Below are 25,088 nucleotides of genomic sequence, written 5' to 3' on the forward strand. Positions count from 1 at the left end.
TCGGTCCATCTACGCTGGACCGGTTCGGGTGCTACATGCAGTGCCTTGATAGACTCTGGGGCTGAGGGTTGTTTCATGGACGAAGCATGGGCTCGGAAACATGACATTCCTTTCAGACAGTTAGACAAGCCTACGCCCATGTTCGCCTTAGATGGTAGTCATCTTCCCAGTATCAGATTTGAGACACTACCTTTAACCCTCACAGTATCTGGTAACCACAGTGAGACTATTTCTTTTTTGATTTTTCGTTCACCTTTTACACCTGTTGTTTTGTGTCATCCCTGGCTAGTATGTCATAGTCCTTCTATTAATTGGTCTAGTAATTCTATCCTATCCTGGAACGTTTCTTGTCATGTGAAGTGTTTAATGTCTGCCATCCCTCCCATTTCTTCTGTCCCCACTTCTCAGGAGGAACCTGGCGATTTGACAGGAGTGCCGGAGGAATATCATGATCTGCGCACGGTCTTCAGTCGGTCCCAAACCAACTCCCTTCCTCCTCACCGGTCGTATGATTGTAGTATTGATCTCCTTCCGGGGACCACTCCTCCTCGGGGTAGACTATACTCTCTGTCGGCTCCCGAACGTAAGGCTCTCGAGGATTATTTGTCTGTGTCTCTTGACGCCGGTACCATAGTGCCTTCTTCCTCTCCGGCCGGGGCGGGGGTTTTTTTTGTTAAGAAAAAGGACGGTACTCTGCGCCCCTGCGTGGATTATCGAGGGCTGAATGACATAACGGTTAAGAATCGTTATCTGCTTCCCCTTATGTCATCAGCCTTCGAGATTCTGCAGGGAGCCAGGTGCTTTACTAAGTTGGACCTTCGTAACGCTTACCATCTCGTGCGCATCAGAGAGGGGGACGAGTGGAAAACGGCGTTTAACACTCCGTTAGGGCATTTTGAGTACCGGGTTCTGCCGTTTGGTCTCGCCAATGCGCCAGCTGTTTTTCAGGCATTAGTTAATGATGTTCTGAGAGACATGCTGAACATCTTTGTTTTTGTCTACCTTGACGATATCCTGATTTTTTCACCGTCACTCGAGATTCATGTTCAGCACGTTCGACGTGTTCTCCAGCGCCTTTTAGAGAATTGTCTCTACGTGAAGGCTGAGAAGTGCTCTTTTCATGTCTCCTCCGTTACTTTTCTCGGTTCCGTTATTTCCTCTGAAGGAATTCAGATGGATTCCGCTAAGGTCCAAGCTGTCAGTGAGTGGCCCGTTCCAAGGTCACGTGTCGAGTTGCAGCGCTTTCTAGGTTTCGCTAATTTCTATCGGCGTTTCATTCGTAATTTCGGTCAAGTTGCTGCCCCTCTCACAGCTCTTACTTCTGTCAAGACGTGTTTTAAGTGGTCCGGTTCCGCCCAGGGAGCTTTTGATCTTCTAAAAGAACGTTTTACGTCCGCTCCTATCCTCGTTACTCCTGACGTCACTAGACAATTCATTGTCGAGGTTGACGCTTCAGAGGTAGGCGTGGGAGCCATTCTATCCGAGCGCTTCCAGTCTGGCAATAAGGTTCATCCTTGCGCTTATTTTTCTCATCGCCTGTCGCCATCTGAACGCAACTATGATGTGGGTAACCGCGAACTGCTCGCCATCCGCTTAGCCCTAGGCGAATGGCGACAGTGGTTGGATGGGGCGACCGTTCCTTTTGTCGTTTGGACAGACCATAAGAACCTTGAGTACATCCGTTCTGCCAAACGACTTAATGCTCGTCAAGCTCGTTGGGCGTTATTTTTCGCTCGTTTCGAGTTTGTGATTTCTTACCGTCCGGGTAGCAAGAACACCAAGCCTGATGCCTTATCCCGTCTTTTTAGTTCTTCTGTGGCTTCTACTGATCCCGAGGGGATTCTTCCTTATGGGCGTGTTGTCGGGTTGACAGTCTGGGGAATTGAAAGACAGGTTAAGCAAGCACTCACGCACACTGCGTCGCCGCGCGCTTGTCCTAGTAACCTTCTTTTCGTTCCTGTTTCCACTCGTCTGGCTGTTCTTCAGTGGGCTCACTCTGCCAAGTTAGCTGGTCATCCCGGTGTTCGAGGCACTCTTGCTTCTATTCGCCAGCGCTTTTGGTGGCCGACTCAGGAGCGTGACACGCGCCGTTTCGTGGCTGCTTGTTCGGACTGCGCGCAGACTAAGTCAGGTAACTCTCCTCCTGCCGGTCGTCTCAGACCGCTCCCCATTCCTTCTCGACCATGGTCTCACATCGCCCTAGACTTCATTACCGGTCTGCCTTTGTCTGCGGGGAAGACTGTGATTCTTACGGTTGTCGATAGGTTCTCTAAGGCGGCACATTTCATTCCCCTCGCTAAACTTCCTTCCACTAAGGAGACGGCACAAATCATCATCCGCGAGAATGTGTTCAGAATTCATGGCCTCCCGTTAGACGCCGTTTCAGACAGAGGCCCGCAATTCACGTCACAGTTTTGGAGGGAGTTCTGTCGTTTGATTGGTGCGTCCGTCAGTCTCTCTTCCGGGTTTCATCCCCAGTCTAACGGTCAAGCAGAGAGGGCCAATCAGACGATTGGTCGCATACTACGCAGCCTTTCTTTCAGAAACCCTGCGTCTTGGGCAGAACAGCTCCCCTGGGCAGAATACGCTCACAACTCGCTTCCTTCGTCTGCTACCGGGTTATCTCCGTTTCAGAGTAGTCTGGGTTACCAGCCTCCTCTGTTCTCATCCCAGCTTGCCGAGTCCAGCGTTCCCTCCGCTCAAGCGTTTGTCCAACGTTGTGAGCGCACCTGGAGGAGGGTGAGGTCTGCACTTTGCCGTTACAGGGCACAGACGGTGAGAGCCGCCAATAAACGTAGGATTAAGAGTCCAAGGTATTGTTGCGGCCAGAGAGTGTGGCTTTCCACTCGCAACCTTCCTCTTACGACAGCTTCTCGTAAGTTGACTCCGCGGTTCATTGGTCCGTTCCGTGTCTCCCAGGTCGTCAATCCTGTCGCTGTGCGACTGCTTCTTCCGCGACATCTTCGTCGCGTCCATCCTGTCTTCCATGTCTTCTATGTCAAGCCCTTTCTTCGCACCCCCGTTCGTCTTCCCTCCCCCCCTCCCGTCCTTGTCGAGAGCGCACCTATTTACAAGGTACGTAGGATCATGGACATGCGTTCTCGGGGACGGGGTCACCAATACTTAGTGGATTGGGAGGGTTACGGTCCTGAGGAGAGGAGTTGGGTTCCGTCTCGGGATGTGCTGGACCGTTCACTGATTGATGATTTCCTCCGTTGCCGCCAGGATTCCTCCTCGAGTGCGCCAGGAGGCGCTCGGTGAGTGGGGGTACTGTCATGTTTTGTCTTATATTGTCTTGTCATTTTGCTTTTCCTTCTGTTCGTTTTCCCCTGCTGGTCTTTTTAGGTTCGTTCCCCTTTTTCTCTCTCCCTCCCTCTCTCTCTTCTCTCTATCGTTCCGTTCCTGCTCCCAGCTGTTCCTATTCCCCTAATCAATCATTTAGTCTTCCCACACCTGTTCCCTATCTTTTCCCCTGATTAGAGTCCCTATTTCTCCCCTTGTTTTCCGTTTCTGCCCTGTCGGATCCTTGTATATTGTTCACCGTGCTGTGTCTTTGTATCGCCCTGTCGTGTCGTGTTTCCCTCAGATGCTGCGTGGTGAGCAGGTGTCTGAGTCTGCTACGGTCAAGTGCCTTCCCGAGGCAACCTGCAGTTTATTATCGAGTCTCCAGTCAGTTCTCGTGATTACGAGTGGAATTGTTTTTTATGCTTTATTTACCGCTCAGATTTGTCTAGGAGTATTGCTATTTCCTTTAACTGGATTAAAGACTCTGTTTTCGCCAAGTCGCTTTTGGGTCCTCATTCACCTGCATAACAGATTCAGTAAATCGCTTGACATGTTTCTACTGACTGTTACGGAACTGTTTGACATTTCGTCACGTTATAGTGGACTCGCTTTGTGACTTTGGAATTGTTTACCAAACGCGCTAAACAAAGTAGCTAATTGGACATAAATAACAGACATTTTCGAACAAATCAAGCATTTATTGTGGACCTGGGAATCCTAGGACTGATTTCTGATGAAGTTCATCAAAGGTAAGGAAACATTTATCATGTATTTTCTGGTTTCTGTTGACTCCAACATGGCGGCTAATTTGGCTTCTGTTCTGAGCGCCGTCTCAGATTATTGCATGTGTTGCTTTTTCCGTAAAAAAATGTTGAAATCTGACACAGCGGTTGCATTAAGGAGAGGTATATCTATAATTCCATTTGTATAACTTGTATTATCATCTACATTTATGATGAGTATTTCTGTTGAAACGATGTGGCTATGCAAAATCACTTGAAGTTTTTGGAACTAGTGAATCTAAATAGCCAATGTAAACTCAGATTTTTTTATATAATATGAACTTTATCAAACAAAACATGCATGTATTGTGTAACATGAAGTCCTATGCGTGTCATCTGATGAAGATAATTCAAGGTTAGTGATTCATTTTATCTTTATTTCTGGTTTTTGTGAATGCTATATTTCGCTGGAAAATGGCTGTGCTTATTGTGGTTTGGTGGAGACCTAACATAATCATTTGTAGTGCTTTCGCTGAAAAGCCTTTTTGAAATCGGACACTTTGGTGGGATTAACAACAAGTTTACCTTTAAAATGATATGAGACACATGTATGTTTTAGGAATTGTAATTATGAGATTTCTGTGGTTTGAATTTGGTGCCCTCTATTTTGACTGGTAGTTGTCATATCGATCCCGGTATTGGGATTGCAGCCATAACAAGAACCTGTTAGGGAAATGACGTGCCGCTAGCGGGGCACCTCGACAACATCTGGTGAAGTTGCAGAGCGCGAAATACAGTGTTCTGTACCGTATTACAGTATTATAAATATTTAACTTTCATAAAATCACAAGTGTAATACATCAAAATAAAGCGTATCTGCTTGTTAATCCAGCCGCTGTCAGATTTCAAAAAGGCTTTACGGCGAACCATGCAACCATGCAATTATCTGAGGACAGTGCCCAGCACAGAAAACCATACAAACATTTTCCAGCCAAGTAGGTTAGTCACGAAAGTCAGAAATAGCAATAAAATGAATCACTTACCTTTGATGATCTTCATATGGTTGCACTCACAAGACTCCATGTTGCACAATAAATGTTTGTTTTGTTCGATAAAGTCCCTCTTTAAGTCCAAAAACCTCAATTCTGTTGGCGTGTTTTGTTCAGTAATCCATGGGCTCATAGGCGGTCACAACAGGCAGACGGAAAATCCAAATAGTACCTGTAAAGTTCGAAGAAACATGTCAAACGATGTTTATAATCAATCCTCAGATTGGTTGTTGTCTAAATAATCAATAATATTTCAACCGGACAATAGCATTGTCAATATAAAGGAAAAACTACGAAAGGCGCAATCTAGGTCGTGCGCACCAAACAGCTCTGGGACTTTCCACTGTCCACTCATTCAAAGTGGTCATTCTCCCTCCTTTTTCAGAATAAAGCCTGAAACAATGTCGAAAGACTGTTCACATCTAGTGGAAGCCATAGGGAACGCAATCTTGGTCATATCCCTTTATATGGTGGATTGGCTTTCAATGGAAAAAACACCCATTTCAAAATAATGGCACTTCCTGGATGGATTTTCCTCAGGTTTTCGTCTGCCATATCAGTTCTGTTATAATCACAGACATTATTTTAACAGTTTTGGAAACCTTGGAGTGTTTTCTATCCATATATATATATATATATATATATATATCCTAGCTTCTGGACCTGAGTAACAGGCAGTTTACATTGGGCACCTCATTCATCCAAACTACTCAATACTGCCCCCGGTCCCAGAAAGGTTAAAAAGGGCGAATTTCAACGTGGAGTTGACGGTCAACATGTTGGAATGGTGAATTTTGACCAGACCAGCCAGAATACAGTGCGAGCTGATTATGGCAACTTGGTATGAACTTTGACCGATTATTCACTAAAGAAGAAGTGATACCTCCTAGACAATCTCCTAAGAATGACAGGGTACTGAAACATATCCACTCTACAACACTACGACCAGAAAGATTCTTCAAAGGACAATGGAAATCTCTGCCGGGAAAACCAGTCTTCCATCTTCGACCCATCTATCGAAGCGCTGCTCAGAGTAAATATATATCTTGCATTTTCCTTTTCCGAATGGGTGGTTATTAGAATGCATAAGATTCTGTATTTACGGTAGCATAGCTTCTCACGGTCCGATAGAGACCCAATCCCTTTGTCCCTCAGTCTACCCGCTCTTTCATTCAAACCCAACCCCCTTTCTTTGTTTAACCAGCCGTCATATCAGGTTAACCCACTAGGGGCTTTTCATGACATGATTAGTAATCGATGTGTGATGTATCCTGTGTATAAATGTATATATGTCATTCTGTGTGCTTATTTTGGAATTTAGCAAATAAATAATTAAGCCAATTGTGTATTGCTGATTCAACTTGTTATCCAGGGTTCATGCAGATAACCAAGTAATTTGCGACCATCAGAATGAAACACACAGTGACGAAGGCCATACAATACATGACATGGCCTCCTGTACTTGATAAATGTCAACATACCAGACGTCCTACAGCTCCTGGATGACTTTAGCCTTGGTGGGATGAATCATGGACATGCTGTCATGTCTGAGAAGAAACTATGTGGATGTAATATAATGTGATTAGCCAAAAGAAGAGTAGAGGAGGAAACCGATAAGCCTCCAAAACAGCATGGCGTCACATCACAAGAGACAAACTTGTTTTGGTAATATCACAATTTTATTTAGATTTTTCCTCCAGGCTCGTGCCTAAACACACATGCATTTGGCATTCTGTTACCCATGTAAAAACATACAGTTTATATTGAGCTGAATATACGGAATGTGAAGGGTGTAATTCGATGAGTGTTTCTTTTAGTGGCACAAGCACATGGAGAGATGCTGGAGGTCTCATGCATCTCATGTAACGTTCTCCGAAGTTAACCTCGATATGGAACCAAAGTATACAGAGATGGAATTTCGTACCATTTAGAGAATGTTCATAGAATGTTTTCAGTGAAGGTATCTTAGCAATGGTTTTGTGGATACATAAATGACTAAGCAAAACAGATTGAGCGGTAATTTCCCAGCAACATTGGACAGAGTGCAGCTCTTCTGTTGTTGTTACATAATTCATTGTCTCACATTTCCCACAGGTTAGAGTTTTGCGTCATGAATCTTGTTCTGGAGCCAGCTCTGTATTCATGTTTTCATTTAAAAAAATTGAATATAGCCCATTTTAATTTTGCAGCTGGCGAAAGGGTAAGCAGCCTCCAGGGTAAGATTCATGACAATGAACGTCAACCTGCGTATTTCCCCATGCCTCCCCTGAGAGAGTAGAGCAGGGGTGTCAAACTCATTTTGCCGGAGGGCCGCACTGAAAATTGGTTATATTTCCTCGCCGTCAAAATGTGCAAAAAAAGAGTCCTCTATCCATCATTTTGGCTCCCTAACTGTCTAGCTTTCATTTCAGTGATTATTAGCGAGCTGGACACAGTCAAGAAACTGTCAAGATACAGTCATGAAACTACACAGTCTTGATTTGGTTTTTGGTCATTTTAAAGTATATTGAGTTTGTTTTCCCCCTCAAAGAAAACATTTACAAAAGATATTGGATATATGTTTAACACACCTGGAGTTGAGTGCCTCTCTCTGGTTTTGTGGTGTCATTGTCCTCATTTGTCTTTCTATCCGGCCGGCCCTGATGGCAAGCTGCCTGTTATACAGATGTTCTCAGACTAAATATTTGGACGTTTCTAGAGAAAACAGTCCAAATGCAGTGAAACAGGGTGAGGCTGCAGCCCTAGTCTGTGTAGGGCGGCTTTGAGAGGGGAGACGACAACCCTCTATTCCACTGGAAAAGACAGGCGCTAACTAAAGAATGAACTGCAGAGCTGAGCGAGGCTGTGATCAGAACTACATTAATTAAACCTTTATAGCTTTGTTCACTTTGGTTCATAAAAAGGTATGACTCTGACCAGCATGCAGGTTCTCCTGAGGTGCCTCTCTGCATGCCTAGTTGTGAGGTCTTTAATAAGACCTGGATGGTTTCATCCATGGTTTCATGAACTAGCAGCCCTTTTGTTTCTGTATGTGTTTCCTGCAGCCGCGCCCCTCTGTGAGATCTCCTCACTTTACGCCCCCAAGGTCAGCCGTGAGGGCCACAACAGAACATTCCCATTGAAGACGTGTGTGTGTGTGTGTGTGTGTGTGTGTGTGCCTGAGTTCGTCTATATGCATCTGTGTCTATATATGTGTCTATATCTGTGTCTTTATGTGTGTTGTTGTTGTTTGTCTTCTAAGGATGGGTAGTCTGGATGACTCAGTGCCATCCCATGCATGACCAAATATGCTCATCCACTCTGTTGAAGCCACAGGGAAGCTTTCTTGGGTGGATCTCCAACACTTGTCTCACCCTGGTCATCTTTTGCAGCTGGGAACCCGCAGATTTTAAAGGGATGATGTAATGCAAACATGGGGTGTGGAGAGAGCGTGGAGGGTGTGTGATGGGTCCTTTGATGTTTGAGGCAGGGAGGCACACATGGCAGGCTCATGATGAGGCCTGGTAGAGCTCTCTTCGGGGCCGGGGCCACTCTCTCGTCAAGTCTCATCTCTTTTTGTCTCTCCTCTCCTTTCTTCTTCGTTGTTCTCCTCTTCTCTCATCTTCTCTCCTCCCTTTTTCTCCTCATCTCCCCTCTTCTCCTCTCCTCCGCTACCTCTAGGTGGGCTTCCCTCAACAACAGGCAGCGTCGGGGTCCACCTTCCTTCCCGCAATGGCCTGCTGCAGATCAAGCCCGAGCAGCTGGACATATCCTCCATGTGGAGCAGAGAGAGAGAGAGAGAGAGAGAGAGAGAGAGAGAGAGAGAGAGAGAGAGAGAGAGAGAGAGAGAGAGAGAGACAGAGAGAGAGAGAGAGAGAGAGAGAGAGAGAGAGAGAGATCGAGATCGAGAGAGAGAGATCGAGAGAGAGAGAGAGATCGAGAGAGAGAGAGAGAGAGAGATCGAGAGAGAGAGATATCGAGAGAGAGAGAGATATCGAGAGAGAGAGAGATCGAGAGAGAGAGATCGAGAGAGAGATCGAGAGAGATCCACATCAGCTTTACTGAGTAGATTCCAAGTATTTGAAGCCCGGGCCCAGAATCAGACAAGCCAGATTGTTCCGGATGACAGACTCTTTTAAAAGTAGGGCTGCTGAAAGCCATCCAAGGTTGGTTCTGATTTCCTTTTACAGAGATCATATGATGTCTTACAGAGCAGTGAGCCAGACAACAGAGGCAATGTGCTGCTCAACATCTGATCCCGGTGCTGCTGCGTCATCGGCAAGATGGTAAAGACACCCTGTCAATAAACACATAAATACAACAGGATGAAATATACACCATCTGTCATCCCCTTCAAAGATTGGCCACGTCCTGTTAATGTCACACACACACGAGCTGTGGTAGACTGACCTTTAAGAGGGTATGTGTGTGAGTTCATACGTGCGTGCGTGCATTTGCGAGACAGACAGCGAAGGTGCAGGTTGAGAGAGAGAGAGAATAAACGGTATAATGTAAATGTGTGAACAGAAACAGATAAAAGTAAGTTGGGTCTTTTCCAAAGTCAATGGAACCTTGACGAAATTCTACAGAAAGCAAATACATAGAAATATCCAGATAAATCAAATTTGTCAAAGTGCTTCGTGAACAGAGAGAGAATATGATGTAATCATAACATGTTTCATATTGATCTGACTTTTGCATTAGGTGTAGGGAGTCCATTTGATTTCTGGTGTGAACCTATGCAGCACGTGTTGGTTTAGCATGAGAGTCACGTGTGATCCTGGAACAGCGGGTCCTGAGCAATGCAACTACCAAATGTACCAATCACAGCCCTGGGTTGCAGGCTAGAGATGGGGGTTAAAATCAAATATCCACTATTGTATTTTGATTTTAGGAAAGCAACCTGCCCCCTTTCTAAGGTTGTGTTGCATTTGAACTTCAACCACCAGAGTGGAGCAATGGTGTAAGGCACTGCATCTCAGTGGAAGAGGTGCCACAACAGTCCCTGGTTTGAATCCAGGCTGTATCACTTCTGGCCGAGATTGGGAGTCCCATAGGGCGGCGCACAAGTCGTCCGGGTTTGGCCGGGGTAGGCCGTCATTGTAAATAAGAATTTGTTCTTAACTGACTTGCCCTGTTAAATAAAGTTTACATTTAAAAATAATAATAATAATAAAAATAATCAACCTCAGTCATTGACCATATATGTCAATGTAAAACAATATCAAGCACTCATCTCCACTTTCATTGCCGCCAGATAGACCGAGAGAGAAATAGACAATGGTTGAATAAAGAGAAAGAAAGGTTGAGTAAAGATCTGGGGAGACTCTGCTGTGTGAGTGATTGACTTCAGTCGAAGGTAAAGACATCCCCAAACACTCATGAAGGGGCAGCTGATGGTTAGGAACCAGAATGAAGTTTACCCTTTCAACTCCCAAACAGTGACAGGATTCACTTCCATGGAATTTATGAGACAGGATTTTGTGACAGTTGTTTAGTGTTCGTTAACTCTTTCATAGGCAATAGGCTTAGGGTTAGGATGAGGGCTAGTATTCATTGAATTATTCATTTTTGCCAAGGTTGAAGAATATTGCCCTAAGCATACACTCAACTCCTTAGAAATGGAACGGCTTGGGACTCCCACGCTAAACCTGATTTTTTTCTAAACGAAAGGGCAGTTATGCAGTATCCATAGACAGTAGGGTTAAAGTAGTTGGTAGGACACCAGGATGTTGTGCCCTGGCCAGTGAGATCATGGTTGGACAGGGCCAGTGACCTATTTATCCGCCCAAAATATGGCTGTTGCTGCAGCAAGAGTGCCCCCTACCAAGTGTGTGGCCCACTGCAAGTGCACAACCTTTCCATCACTCCTATATAGAACACCAAATGATCTGTCGGATTGCCACACGCAAGCACGCACGCGCGCGCACGCACACACACACACACACACACAATCTCTGGTGTCACAACAGATCCCTGCTCAATCCCTCACCCTCCATATTGTTACACCATTCCTTTCTACCCAAACATTGAGTATACAGTCAGTATAGGCATACATTGTCCCAGTCACAGTAGAAACACGAATGGTCTCTTTCCTGCACTATTAAAAAGAGGCAAGTAGTGAGTGTCCTGGTACCCTCCACTTACAAAACACTTCCTGCCCAATCAATAGTAGCAGTTCACATCCCACAGCTTTGACATTAGGAAGGACACAGAGTGTGTGTGGGGGTGGTCTACTGGGGCACCCCAGAGAGACCAAGGCCCCTGCTTTCATTTTGGGTCAGTAGGGTTGCAATCACCCATGTCCCAATGCCAGTCCCCTGAAGCAGCGAGTCGTGAAGTGACGATGTCACATAAAGACCTTCCCCCTCTCACCCTCCAGGTGAGGGGTGTCCCCCGTTGCCCCTTGGCAGCGCCCCCCGCCCCTCCAACGTCCCCCTGTAATCTTGGCACGAGCACCACATGGACGGCTCATGGCTGGCAAACTATGAAGAGCCTCTGCAGAGACTTCCAGCATGAGAGAAAGAGCCTTCTCAAAACCCAAACTACTGTATCAATGTGGCACTGTAATAATAATACATATTAATACATGGAACTTATATAGTGCTTTAAAGGACCCGAAGTATTTTAAATGTAATACAATATCTGAAGTTAACAAGGTGTGTAAGAGACTGAGGTTTTCTGATCTTCAACCACTCAATGTGTGATGACTGTGATTAAGGACTCAGAGGACTACTGGAGCAAGCAAGAGAAGTGGGGCAAGATTTAATGGACAAATCGACAGAAGGAGAGATCAATGACAGAGGACGGATGCAGTGCAACAGGTTATTAGTGTATATCTCTGTGAATGTCTTGTGAAAGAAAGCTAACGTGAAGCAGCTGCTTTCACTCAAGTTCATTTACACGTGGGAGAACTAACGGCTGCTATAAACTCCCAGAGGAAATTCAGCTCCATCCTTTTCTTAATCAAACAGACCTTGCAAGCACGGCCTGGCGAGATGCTGACCTACCAGCTGCGTGTGTGTGTGTGCAGGTCCATACATTTGTGTGCATGTCTGAGTACATGTGGGTATCTGTATCTGTGTGTGTGTGTGTATGTGTGTGTGGGTGGGTGGTTAAGCTACCTTGTTCACTAGAGGACACATTTCTCCAAGGTTCAGTAAGAGAAAAGGATCCCACCTGCCTCCTAAAACTGTGCCTGTGATTAGAGACACTATTTAACTTGTGCTGGGGAACAACGATCAACGCGACAGGTAGTCGAGCGGCTAAGAGCATTGGGTCAGTAGCCGAAAGGTCACTGTTCCGAATGCCCGAGCCAACTAGGCAAAAAATCTGTCGATGTACCTTTGAGCAAAGTACTTAACCCTAGTTGCTCTGGATAAGAGTGTCTGATAAATGACTAAAATATAAATATATCAGCCACCAGGTACTAGCACCAGACCTGGCTCTGCAACCAGACTCACACATTGTGACATGTACCACACAAAGAGTACCACACAAAGTCATACAAATGACCTCCATCTGAGAAAAAAAATGATGATTCTTATCGTATCATTCTGCCTTCACATTAAACTGTGATTTTCCCTTTTCTGACGTTTGTTAAAACAAACACAACAAACCATTTTTCATTATTTATTGATGGCATATGTGAAAACTTCTCAGATTTCAGAGAGCTTGAAGGCTCAAATGTGGGGCCTCTCTTAGATGTATTGGGTAATGGTACACCACATTTCCTCATCTGGGCACACTCCTCCAACAAACTAACACTAAGACGTATTAGAGCGGCCAACGCCGATGAGCAAATCCATGGTCATAATTAAGTTTGACTGTCAACATCGTCCAATATAATCTTTATTTAATAGTAACCGCACAGGGACGATAAAAATTATTGTGATGATATGCAGAAAAACAAATCCTCAATCCCATAAATCTATATGTTAATGAAAAAAATTGGTCCTACAAGACCAAGCAACAAACCCAAGTCTAGATTCTTCACATTATCTGCATGTGATAAACCTGTCAAGGGAAGCACATTTCTTCCCAGACAGTTGGTACCAAAGCCAAAGCCTTAAGCTCATGAGACTATTTTCATCCATAGGTCATTCCCCTTCTTCACACTTACCCCTGCTCGGGGGGTTCCCAGCTGCAGTCTTCATGATTAGGACGCTCACTTCAGTTGCTCTCTGAATCAGTCCTGTGATTTATAACGACCATGGTTTATAAGGACCAGTCTGTCTTTATGTTCAGACAGGCAGCACTTTCTGGACATCCCTTCTCTTCACTCTGCTTCAATTATTGGTTACTGTAATCTGCTATTGGTGTTTGACACTCAGTATTTAATATGGTGCTTAATAAATATTAATGATCAGAAAAGCATTGTGTAGTTTTGTATAAGCACATTGTGTGTGTTCCTGTCCTGGTGATCAGAGGAGGTTGAAGAACGGCCAAGAGAGTACTCTTTGGGTGCCATGGTAACACGCAGGATGTGAGGAGAAACACAACAGAGGCCAACAAGGCTGACAACACTGACAGAATGAAAACAGTGATGTGATACTTCCTTATCGAACCCCCTGGGATTTGTAAATGTATTTACCTCAATCAAAACTATTGGTTGTCTCTATGTCCCATATTTTTGCATATTACAGTAAGTATGGTTCTAAGAGTAACTTCATTACACCTTAATTTGCATGAGCAAAAGGAAAATATATTATATATATTATTATATATTAAACACTACAGTTGACCTAAGCCTAAGATATCTGTTAGACAACATTTATTTTGAAAACTGTTTATTCTGTTTTACACACATAATAAGACAACACAATAAACAATATAAATAATATATTTAACTAGAAAAAAAAGAAAAAATAATAACTAGAAAGATACTGTACTTTAGACAAGTTAAACACACTGGGCAGAAGGGTACAAAGGTTAAAGGGCAAGCTGTAGTTAATACAGGAGGTCACCTCACCATTGTTCCTGTAAACAGACAAGGGATAGGGATGGAGAAATGCAACCACTCACACTAACAGACAGTCAAGCCACAGACTGACCGTCCATTGGACCAAAAGTAACGTTTTTTTTTTATGTATGTATTTATTTATTTATTTATTTAATATATTTATTAACAAATCTGGATAAAACAAGTTCACATTTTAGGCTCTGACAGGGCAAGAGGAATAAGGCATCCACAAGTCACACTCAATAAGAATCAATAGACACATCACCAACCTCAATGTCCCCCTGAAAAACACCCCCACAGTGATTCAGGGTGGAAGGTAGCCTAGTTGTTAGAGTGTTGGACTTGTAAATTAAAGGTTGCAAGATTGAAAAAGGCAGTTAACCCACTGTTCCTAGGCTGTCATTGAAAATAAGAGTTTGTTCTTAACTGACTTGCCTAGTTAAATAAAGGTGAAATAGAAAATCACAACCAGTAAATCACAGGGGTGTAAAATACAGTCTTGTTTTTGTTTTAATATGAATGCCATCAAAGGATGGACTGTTTAAAGTAAGACCGGAATGGAGCCCAAGCCTCATAAAACAGTTTGTAGTTTCCATGTGTGTTGAATGAATTTTTGACTAATTTCATATATATAATTTCATATAAAATTAGCAACAACAAAAAAACATCCTCTCACTGTCAACTATGTTTATTTTCAGCAAACTTAACATGTGTGAATATTTGTATGAAAATAATAAGATTCAACAACTGAGACATAAACTGAACAAGTTCCACAGACATGTGGAATGGAATAATGTGTCCCTGAACAAAAGGGGGGTCAAAACCAAAAGTAACCAAAAGTACTGCAGTGCAACTCCTCCTTGTGGACTGCACCAGATTTGCCAGTTCTTGCTGTGAGATGTTACCCCACTCTTCCACCAAGGCACCTGCAATATCCCGGATATTTCTGGGGGGGATGGCCCTAACCCTCACCCTCCGATCCAACAGAACACTGACATTCCTGTCTTGCAGGAAATCACACACAGAATGAGCAGTATGGCTCGTGGCATTGTCATGCTGGAGGGTCATGTCAGGATGAGCTGTGACACACCGCCCCAGACCATGATGGACCCTCCACCTCCAAATCGATCCCGCTCCAGAGTACAGGCCTCAAAGTAACGCTCCTCCCTTCAATGATAAATGTGAATCCGACCATCACCCCTGGTGAGACAAAACCGCGATTCGTCAGTGAAGAGCACTTTTTGCCAGTCCTGTCTGGTCCAGCGACTGTGTTTATGTCCATAGGCAACATTGCCGGTGATGTCTGGTGAGTACCTGCCTTACAACAGGCCTACAAGCCCTGAGTCCAGCCTCTCTCAGCCTATTGCGGACAGTCTGAGCACTGATGGAGGGATTGTGCGTTCCTGGTGTAACTCGGGCAGTTGTTGTTGCCATGCTGTACTTGTCCCGCAGGTGTGATGTTCGGATGTACCAATACTGTGCAGGTGTTGTTACACATGGTCTGCCACTGTGAGGGCAATCAGCTGTCCATCCTGTCTCCCTGTAGCTCTGTCTTAGGTGTCTCACAGTACGGACACTGCAATTTATTGCCCTGGCCACATCTGGAGTCCTCATGCCTCCTTGCAACTTGCCTAAGGCACGTTCACGCAGATGAGCAGGGACCCTGGGATTCTTTCTTTTGGTGTTTTTCAGAGTCAGTAGAAAGGCCTCTTTAGTGTCCTAAGTTTTCATAACTGTGACCTTAATTGCCTTCCGTCTGTAAGCTGTTATTGTCTTCACGACCGTTCCACTGGTGCATGTTCACTAATTGTTTATGGTTCATTGAACAAGCATGGGAAACAGTGTTGAAAACCTTTACAATGAAGGTCTGTGAAGCTATTTCAATTTTTACGAATTATCTTTTTTTGCATAGTTTATTAGAGAAACATTTAAATATTATTTACCAGAAACCAGAAATGTCCCAAAACATATGAAAAAGTGTGGCTGGTTCTGTTTTTATTCAGACTTGATCTGGACCCAGAGTGGTCTTGGGTGAGTAGGATCAGTCTGTAGCCAGTACAAAAAGGGCTCTGAAATTTGCAGTCCAATAGTAAGTCTGAAATTTTGGTAGAGCTAAATGCCTTTGTAAATGTTTTCTACCAATCCGTGGTAACTTGCCATCCCAAATAAAATATGTGAATGTTCAATTGTCTAAGGATCGACGCTGGTAGGCGAGAAGCAAGAACATGGAGTAAAAATGTAATTAACAATGGACATGGAACAGGACAGGACAGCGTCTGGACATGAAAACATAACGACATTAATGCTGACACGGGGAACCAAAGGAGGAACAGACAGATATAGATGGGGCAATCAACAAAGTGAAGGAGTCCAGGTGAGTCCAGTGAGCGCTGATGTGTGTAACGATGGTGACAGGCATACGTAATGAAGGGCAGCCTGGTGCCCTCGAGTGCCAAAGAGGGAGAGCGGGAGCAGGCGTGACAGTACCCCCCCCCCCTCCACCTGGGCGAGCCTGACGGTCCGGCCCGAGGCATGGGCACTGTACAAGCCAGCAGAGGCGTGTGAGCCTGGCGAGCCGGCTGAGGCGTGGAAGCCTGACAATCTGTCTGAGGCATGAAAGCCTGATGATACTGCTGAGGCATGAGAGCTTGGCGAGCCGGCTGAGGCGTGGGAGCCCGATGAACTGGCTGAGGCATGACGTGGGATGGGCGCCCGCCGAGCCAACCGAGGCAAGAAAACCTCTCGAGCCAGCTAAGGCATAGAAGCCCGACGAGCTATCTGAGGCACCCTGGTTCCATCGGCGACAGCACCCGGACGTGACATCACCAATAAAAACAAAATAACAAAAACTGCCTGATGCTTCACATAATGACGTCAGCATTCTGTTTGTTTGGAGAGAAAAAAAGTCCAGACCCGGTGACTTACCACTTTTCATTGCGGACTCTGCAGTTGCAATCTCCTCAGGTGTAAATTTGTCTTCTAAACCGTCATGGGAGTCAGTATCAATTGAAGGCATAGTCAGACCATCGAAGAACGAATCAATCAACAAAGGGTCTTGAGGAGATTCGGAGGTGTACAGGGCAGAGTAAAATCGTTTGAATTGATCATTGATCTCTTTATGTATAACTGTGGTCGCACCATACACAGTCCTTATTTGTGGGATTACACGTGAGGCCTCAGATGTATGGATCTGATGTGCAAGGAGTTTACTGGCCTTGTTGCCTTGCTCATACTGGCGTTCTTTATATAGATCAGAGGAAGGATCTGTAGCATACTTCTTATCCAATGTAGCTATTGCTTTGCTCAGGTCTCAAAGCCGCTGAGAGCAAGCTTTATTTTTTGGGCTGTATAAGAAATAATTTCTCCACGTAGGTATGCTTTGAGGGACTCCTATATGAAAGAGTATCTGCTGTTGAATTAATTTCTAGGAATTTCAGGATAATTAAATTGACAAACTCCTTATCTGAGAGTAAAATGGAGTTAAGACGCCAACTGGGGATATTGTACAGTATCTCCCGTAAAAACAACTAATGGGAATCTACATTGGGTATAGCAGATAAAAAGGAAAACCTTTAACTTGTGTCATCCTAATTGCTAGCATAAACTCTAGCCAAAACAAGAGGGGTAAGAGAACAATTTACCAGTTACTATGATGTATCATCCCTTGGGATCAGCAATAACTTCAGAAGCTACAAATGCAGTAGAACCAAAATGGCAGCACCTCTTGATTTACTATGAAAGTTTAAAGTTTGACCTACCCAGTCGCTGCAAATACTAAAGTGCTCACCAGTCCTCAAATTCTCTCTTACGCTTCACAAGTTCCATGAAATGTACTTGATTGTATTATTTTGGCGACCCTGAGCACTCCCGTTGTACAACCCTGCCATTAGATCATAGAGTGGAATTATTACTCTCAGAGTAATAATGTAGGGTGTGTAAGAGTAAATGTAAGAGTAAAACAATGTAAGAGTAAATGTAAGAGTAAAACAATGTAAGAGTAAATGTAAGAGTAAAACAATATCCACAAAAGTAAAACAATAAAAGCTAAATCGGGGAAACCGGGAATGTTGTCAAACATATTTGAATGGGAACTATAAGGGCCCTGAGGACTATTATGCTGCCAGTGACACATCCTGCATACAATTACCATTAATGTGGTTTGGGCTCTCCCACAATGCACCACAATGAGTGTGTGTTTGTGTGTAGTTGTGTATTGTTGGTGTGTGTGAGTGCCTTTTTAGCTTGTGTGTGTTTGAACTAGCATGTCATTGTGCCTGTGTTTGCCACTGTTACATGGAGACAATGGTGTGAAGGGGTTGATATGGGGTGATGTTGACACACACGGGGAGGGGAGAGGGAGAGAGAGGGAGTGATGCCGATTCTAATAGAGAGAGGACAGGGGCTGAGAAAAGATGGTGCCAGTCTGCACGTAGGCCCCCGTCTCTTTGCCTGTCAACCAGTCCAGAGGAGGGGGCGAGTGGGTGCAGGGGAAACAGGGTTCTGGTTTTAACAGGTCTTTGGATGATCTCATTTTCCGTAATAGGATGAACAATTTTTGACCCATTAATTCAGTGTGGTTACAAGTTTAAATCTGTGTGGTTACAGGGTTAAAACAGAAACAACTCAATGGGTTAAGTTCAGGTATTATTTTCAAGTGGCTAAGGCTATGGGTTTGGGAAGGCAATAAAAAAAATAGATATAAACCATTGCACTGTTTAAGTACTGTCTCTACTTGCTAGAGAATTGTGAAATGCCGTGGCACAGTGGTCCTCGGGACCTTTTCAAATGTCTGAAATCGACAGCTCTTTCTTGTGACCAGCCTGCAGCTCTCATGGGGTGAAGTCTTATGACGCTGGTACACAGCAGCCTGGCCAGATCACATCACAGGAGGGGCATGAAAGCTGATTGTGGATATTTTCATCTTCAATTTGAGTCGAGCTGAATTTGCGCTGATGAGAAAGGGACTAAAAAAGGGCTTTTCTGATCTAGGAAGTGGATCTTGCGCTTGGCTGAAGGCTATTTCTACCTCATTTTACAAGAAGGGAGGCTTTCAGGATGGATCCAAGCAATCACATCTACTTGATTTCCATGCACACAGTCAATTTACCTCATTTTACAAGAAGGGAGGCTTTCAGGAGGGATCCAAGCAATCACATCTACTTGATTTCCATGCACACAGTCAATTTAACCAAAGCACATCATTGAGTGTTCAGTGCAGTGAGATAAAAAATTAAATAAAAAGTTCCTAGTTCAAAGGCACCTGTCTTAGGCTGCAGGGTTTGAGTTGACCATCAGACATCATCCTTGTAGCAGATCAAGTTGGAGTTATGATCAGACCAAAAAGGTACTTACATGTCCTCACATGTCCCAAACATATCCTAACATGCCCCAAACAAGTCCTCTCAATGTTAGTCCTGGCAGGGCAGGGCGAGACAGTACGAGGCAAGACCCTAACCTCACGCATTCCCCGTCCCTCCTCACAGTGACATTAGAACCAATATACTCACATTGTTCCTATCACTCACAGTGAAATGTCAGGGCCCCTCTTTTCATGACATAATATACAGTTCATCCAATTTCTCTACCCATAGTCGTGGGCCCTGTTTGTCTAGCGCCACGTTTCATTTGAATATCAGAGCGTGAGAATAGCGTGAGAGGATGGCCAGACACTTTGAACCACGTTTTGGGGGATTTTTTCAGGAAATGTGACTGCTAACGTGCCTGTCACAGGGGCGACAGTAATTTACTTTTTTCATTGATGGAAAGTTTAGAAAAGCAGCATATTTGCATTTCATTGAACAGTCCCCTCACTCTATTGTTATAGTCTATTAATAAAACATGTAAATGTTTTACTGCCCCTTTACTATCCCTCATTCAGGTCAACATTGGCAAGTCCACTTGTTCATTCTTTAGTTGTCTTTGTTCTTTCTGAAACTTCCAGCACTCTATGTGAAACAGACCGTATTTTGGAAATTGTAGATTTGATTCTCAAATTCCAAAGAGGGGGAGGTATAAAACAATAAGAATATCAATACACCATATCAACATTTCTGATTGCATGTGAGAGAGAGAGTGAAAGATGCATAGAAAGCCATGGAATGAATGAAACAAAAATACCAAAATTGTCAGAAGGTGAGTGTAGCTGGTGCATGAATTCAGGCACAGGACAGCAAAATGAGTGAGCAACGTACTTTACTCAAAAAATAAAGGCACAAGGTAAACAAAATACACTTGACCAAAACCGGCCATCATGAACCGAACTGAACATAGAAATAATCACGCACAACAAACATGGGGAAACAGAGGGTTAAATACTTGAACATGTACAGTGGGGCAAAAAAATATTTAGTCAGCCACCAATTGTGCAAGTTCTCCCACTTAAAAAGATGAGAGAGGCCTGTAATTTTCATCATAGGTACACTTCAACTATGACAGACAAAATTAGAAGGAAAAAAAATCACATTGTAGGATTTTTTATGCATTCATGTGCAAATTATGGTGGAAAATAAGTATTTGGTCAATAACAAAAGTTTATCTCAATACTTTGTTATATATCCTTAGTTGGCAATGACAGAGGTCAAACGTTTTCTGTAAGTCTTCACAAGTTTTTCACACACTGTTGCGGGTATTTTGGCCCATTCCTCCATGCAGATCTCCTCTAGAGCAGTGATGTTTTGGGGCTGTTGCTGGGCAACACGGACTTTCAACTCCCTACAAAGATTTTCTATGGGGTTGAGATCTGGAGACTGGCTAGGCCACTCCAGGACCTTGAAATGCTTCTTACGAAGCCACTCCTTCGTTGCCCGGGCGGTGTGTTTGGGATCTTTGTCATGCTGAAAGACCCAGCCATGTTTCTTCTTCAATGCCCTTGCTGATAGTAGGCTTTGTTACTTTGGTCCCAGCTCTCTGCAGGTCATTCACTAGGTCCCCCATGTGGTTCTGGGATTTTTGCTCACTGTTGTTGTGATCAATTTGATCCCACGGGGTGAGATCTTGCGTGGAGTCCCAGATCGAGGGAGATTATCAGTGGTCTTGTACGTCTTCCATTTCCTAATAATTGCTCCCACAGTTGATTTCTTCAAACCAAGCTGCTTACCTATTGCAGATTCAGTCTTCCCAGCCTGGTGTAGGTCTACAATTTTGTTTCTGGTGTTCTTTGACAGCTCTTTGGTCTTGGCCATAGTGGAGTTTGGAGTGTGACTGTTGTGGACAGGTGTTTTTTATACTGATAACAAGTTCAAACAGGTGCCATTAATACAGGTAACGAATGGAGGACAGAGGAGCCTCATAAAGAAGAAGTTACAGGTCTGTGAGAGCCAGAAATCTTGCATGGCCCCACGCTGCTCTCTTCCCCCTCCATATGTTGGGACAGCCTTACCCTGTCCGGTGGTTCGCCCAGGCCTGGGGAACGGGAATCTTTCCTCCTGTGCCTGCTCTGCTTTTCCTGCCGTACAATACCGTTCAACCAGGCCCACGAGATGGTCGGCGGAAAGTACCTCGTTCTGGCCAACCCATCATCTCACTTCTTGGTGTAGACCTCGCTGAAACTGGTTGAGTACGATGGTCTCGACGATCTCGGCGGATGACCGGGTCTCTGGTCGCAACCATTTCCATGCCAGGTGAATCAAGTCGAACATCTGTGTTCGTGGGGGTTGTCCCGGTTGGTAGGACCACTGGTGGAAGCGGTGTGCCCTCACGGTATCGGTCACTCCCAGTCTAGTCAGGATCTCTCCCTTTAGTTTATCGTAATCCTGTGCATCTTTCAACTCCAGGTCGAAATACGCTTTTTGAGCGTCCCCTGCCAGGTATGGTGCCAGAAGCCCTGCCCATTCTTCTTTCGGCCACTTCTCCCTCTCTGCTGTCCTTTCGAAGGTGGTAAGATATGCTTCCACATCATCCTGTGCTGTCATTTTTTTGAAGAAAATGATTGGCCCGCCACTGGGTATTTGCAGCTGGTAATTGAGCCCCAATTTGGTCCGCTAGCCCCTTTAGGCCTTCTCTTAACTCCCGGGTGTTTCTCTCTTGCTCTTCTCTGAGCAGCTGGTTGGTGCGGTGCTGGACCTGTAACGTGTCCTGATACATTCGCATTGCATCCTGATGAACTATTTGTTGAGCTCTAGTTGCCTCTTTTTGGGCGGCCGTCGCTTGTAACAGGGCCTGTATGGCTCCCTCCATACTCATTTTCCTGAGAAACTGTCCTAACCAAACAACGCCACAAAAAAAAAACCTGACTCCCCTTTGGAGTGCTAACTGAACATTTTCCTTTTTATTCTACCTAACCAGTGGTATGGTTAGTCCATCCCCGCATTCTCCACCACGTGTGGCAAACCTCTTCAAGGTTAGGAGCGTTTGTCACAAATTAAGTGGTAAACTGTCACCAAATCACCCAAGAATGAGAGTTCTTTCGAACAGGACAGTACCTGTGTGTTTGTTTCTCCGTCCTGGTCCACCCAGGCCGTAGGCAAGGTCAAGGATAGCAGGGTTCGGTACACGAATCGGGTTCTCGGTAGGTCCAGATCCAAACGCCAACAGGTAAGTCCAAAACAATCCAGCTCATACACAGTAAATCCAGCCAATCTCTATTGTCTCTTTCTCTATTGTTCATAGATCCTTCCAGCCCTCTCGTCATTTTGTGACCTGTAGTTCTGACAGGGGTGGCCATTTTAGTGATCGGGCAGAGCCCGTTTATTAGTTCTGCTCTCACATATCTGCCATTTATCACTTTATCATTCTTTGCCACAGTATTTACAAGTACTGTAAATAATTATGTGTGCAAAATATACCAGATAATGAGGGCCAGTCCTGGTTTCCTGGATCAACAGGTGAAAAAAATGAATCCAGTCAAATCAAATGTAATGTTTTATTAACAGGCAGTGAAATGGCAACAAAAGTGACAGTAAATTAATCAAACAAGTGACATTATAAATATACTACAAATAAGACTAAACTAAATCAAATTCAAAAGAAACATGGAGATCAAAGAAAATAAGATAAAACAAAAATAGTCCACAGGCATATATTATGGACATTGTTTGCCAATGTGCATAATAACAACAGTGCAATAGCAGCATATAATTATAATTAAAGCATATTGCATTTTTCCGGTAGTCTATGAATAAATGTTAAGTGTGTGGTAGGGTGGGGTAGTCAGCCCAGGGTTCAGCTGTTGGAACAGTCTTGTGGCTTGGGGGTGGAGGCTGGCTTTGAGATAGGTGATCCGAGATTTGATGTTGACCCTCACTGCAGCGGGTCCTTCTCCACTGTGTGAAACCTTCTCGATCAGAGGCCCCTTTCAGACAATGCGTGACCTGAATCTGAACCCCTTCATCCGTGGCATCCAGGGTTGCAGGATTCTTCCAAATGGCTCTTATACACAACAAAACAACATTGAGTTACATGTGAATTGCTCAAGGTCTTACACAAGTTTTAAAAATTATTTTTCTTAAAGGTAACATTTAATCATATCAAAACTTACTGTGAAGAATAGTCTTAAGAAAAACAAGTATTTGATACAGGCCTTATCCCCTGCACCAGTCCAGGTTGTGACGATGGCAAGCCAGTTTGACAGAATGCAAGGTAGCATCTGCCACGTTGTCGACTGCAGGACCTTGGCACCCTTTAAAGCCAAACACCTAAGCTACAAATGTAAAACTATTAGAAATAACACACTATTTGAACATGTTTCCCTCCCCAACCCCTATATTTTATATACTTTTATTATCACAGCCTGTAAATAAGGATGACAGATTTACATTTAATATTAATGCCTTATGTTACAGAAAAAAGCCATGGCTATAATATGACAGCTTGGTCTCCAGCAGCTCCAGGCCTTGCCGGTCCGCCATCGGGAGATTAAGATCAGGCAAGGACAAATCTCCGACCCATTGGCCTGTTGATAGGCTAACAAGGTACTAATCTTGTTATCCATCTCAAGTGTCCAATAGCCCACTGACCTATAGAAAAAAATAAGCAGTTAATCAATGTCACACTCATGAAAACAATTATATACCAAAAATAGATGTACAAGTTATCTTCTCACCTGCTTGCCTGCTAGCACCTTAACTTCTTCCCTCAGGGCTCTGTTTTTTCCTGCTGGAGTCTTTGCATTTCTGTCCTGTCTTACTTCAGTGATTTGTTTTCCTGCCGGAGTCCTTGGATTTCTACCCTGAAAAATAAAACATTTTAAAAAGGTTCAAATATACTCCTGTGAAAAATTACAGTTTACTTTTTAATACAATGACATACTGTTCAAAACAGGACATAAGCATAGTCTCATCTGGGCTTAGTGAATGTTCTACTGTACTGTACATACCTCCATGGCTGTCATCCACATGCTGCTGTGATGAATATGATGCTGGGGGTGTCCAGTGTCCTTTTTGAAAGACAGATTACATTAATAAAGGGACTTGTACCTCCTCTGAATGTACATTTAGTCACATTTAAACATGATGCAAAAGTTACTGTTCATATTTAGGTCAGCATTCTCTTAACGTCATGTCTATGGCCATAACTTTGCCCATTGACGTGTCTCACTCCTAGCCTTGCTTGACACAAAAACTGAAATTAAGTAAATACTGTACAAAAAAAGAACAGCTATGCAAAGTCTCATCTGGGAAAAGTGAATGTACTACTTACCAGAGGTGTGGACTCGAGTCACATGACTTGGACTTGAGTCAGACTCGAGTCACAAATATGATGACTTGCAACCCGATTTTAACTTTAACACCAATGACTCGTGACTTAACTTGGACTTGAGCCTTTTGAGTCGAACTGACTTGATACACCCCCGAAGCACAAATATATTTTTTAAAATATGCTCAACTCTCTTCATTTAATGGATGACAGTTTGAATTGGACAGCAGCCAATCAAATTGTGCAAGCTGAGAAAAAGTTGCGCATGGCAGTGCAGAGGAACGTCGTCGAGTGAATTCAGATGGAGCCCTTGGAAAGATGATACCCAAAATTATTATTTTTGGATATAAAGACTACGCTGTATCAACAAAAAACAGAATGCAACTTGCAAAACATACAGGAAGAAAATGACAGACAGAGTCGCAACAACTTCCAACTTTGTTCGACAACTGAAGCTAC

The 25,088-nt window shown here is 44.0% G+C and overlaps 1 long non-coding RNA gene across 2 annotated transcripts; it reads right to left on the reverse strand.

Annotated features, from left to right (window-relative positions):
* Positions 1–22,916: 22,916 nt before the first annotated feature.
* On the reverse strand, positions 22,917–24,391 carry LOC124004848. Of its 2 annotated transcripts, XR_006833546.1 has the most exons (4): positions 24,310–24,391; positions 24,037–24,162; positions 23,750–23,950; positions 22,917–23,634 (listed from the first exon to the last, which is right to left on the reverse strand). It is a non-coding gene; the product is annotated as an uncharacterized LOC124004848 (long non-coding RNA). The 2 variants fall into 2 exon arrangements; XR_006833545.1 differs by having other exon boundaries at positions 22,917–23,950.
* Between the last annotated feature and the right edge of the window lie 697 nt (positions 24,392–25,088).

The sequence above is a fragment of the Oncorhynchus gorbuscha genome, linkage group LG19 (genome assembly GCF_021184085.1).
Source record: "Oncorhynchus gorbuscha isolate QuinsamMale2020 ecotype Even-year linkage group LG19, OgorEven_v1.0, whole genome shotgun sequence".
Taxonomy (NCBI): Eukaryota; Metazoa; Chordata; class Actinopteri; order Salmoniformes; family Salmonidae; genus Oncorhynchus; species Oncorhynchus gorbuscha.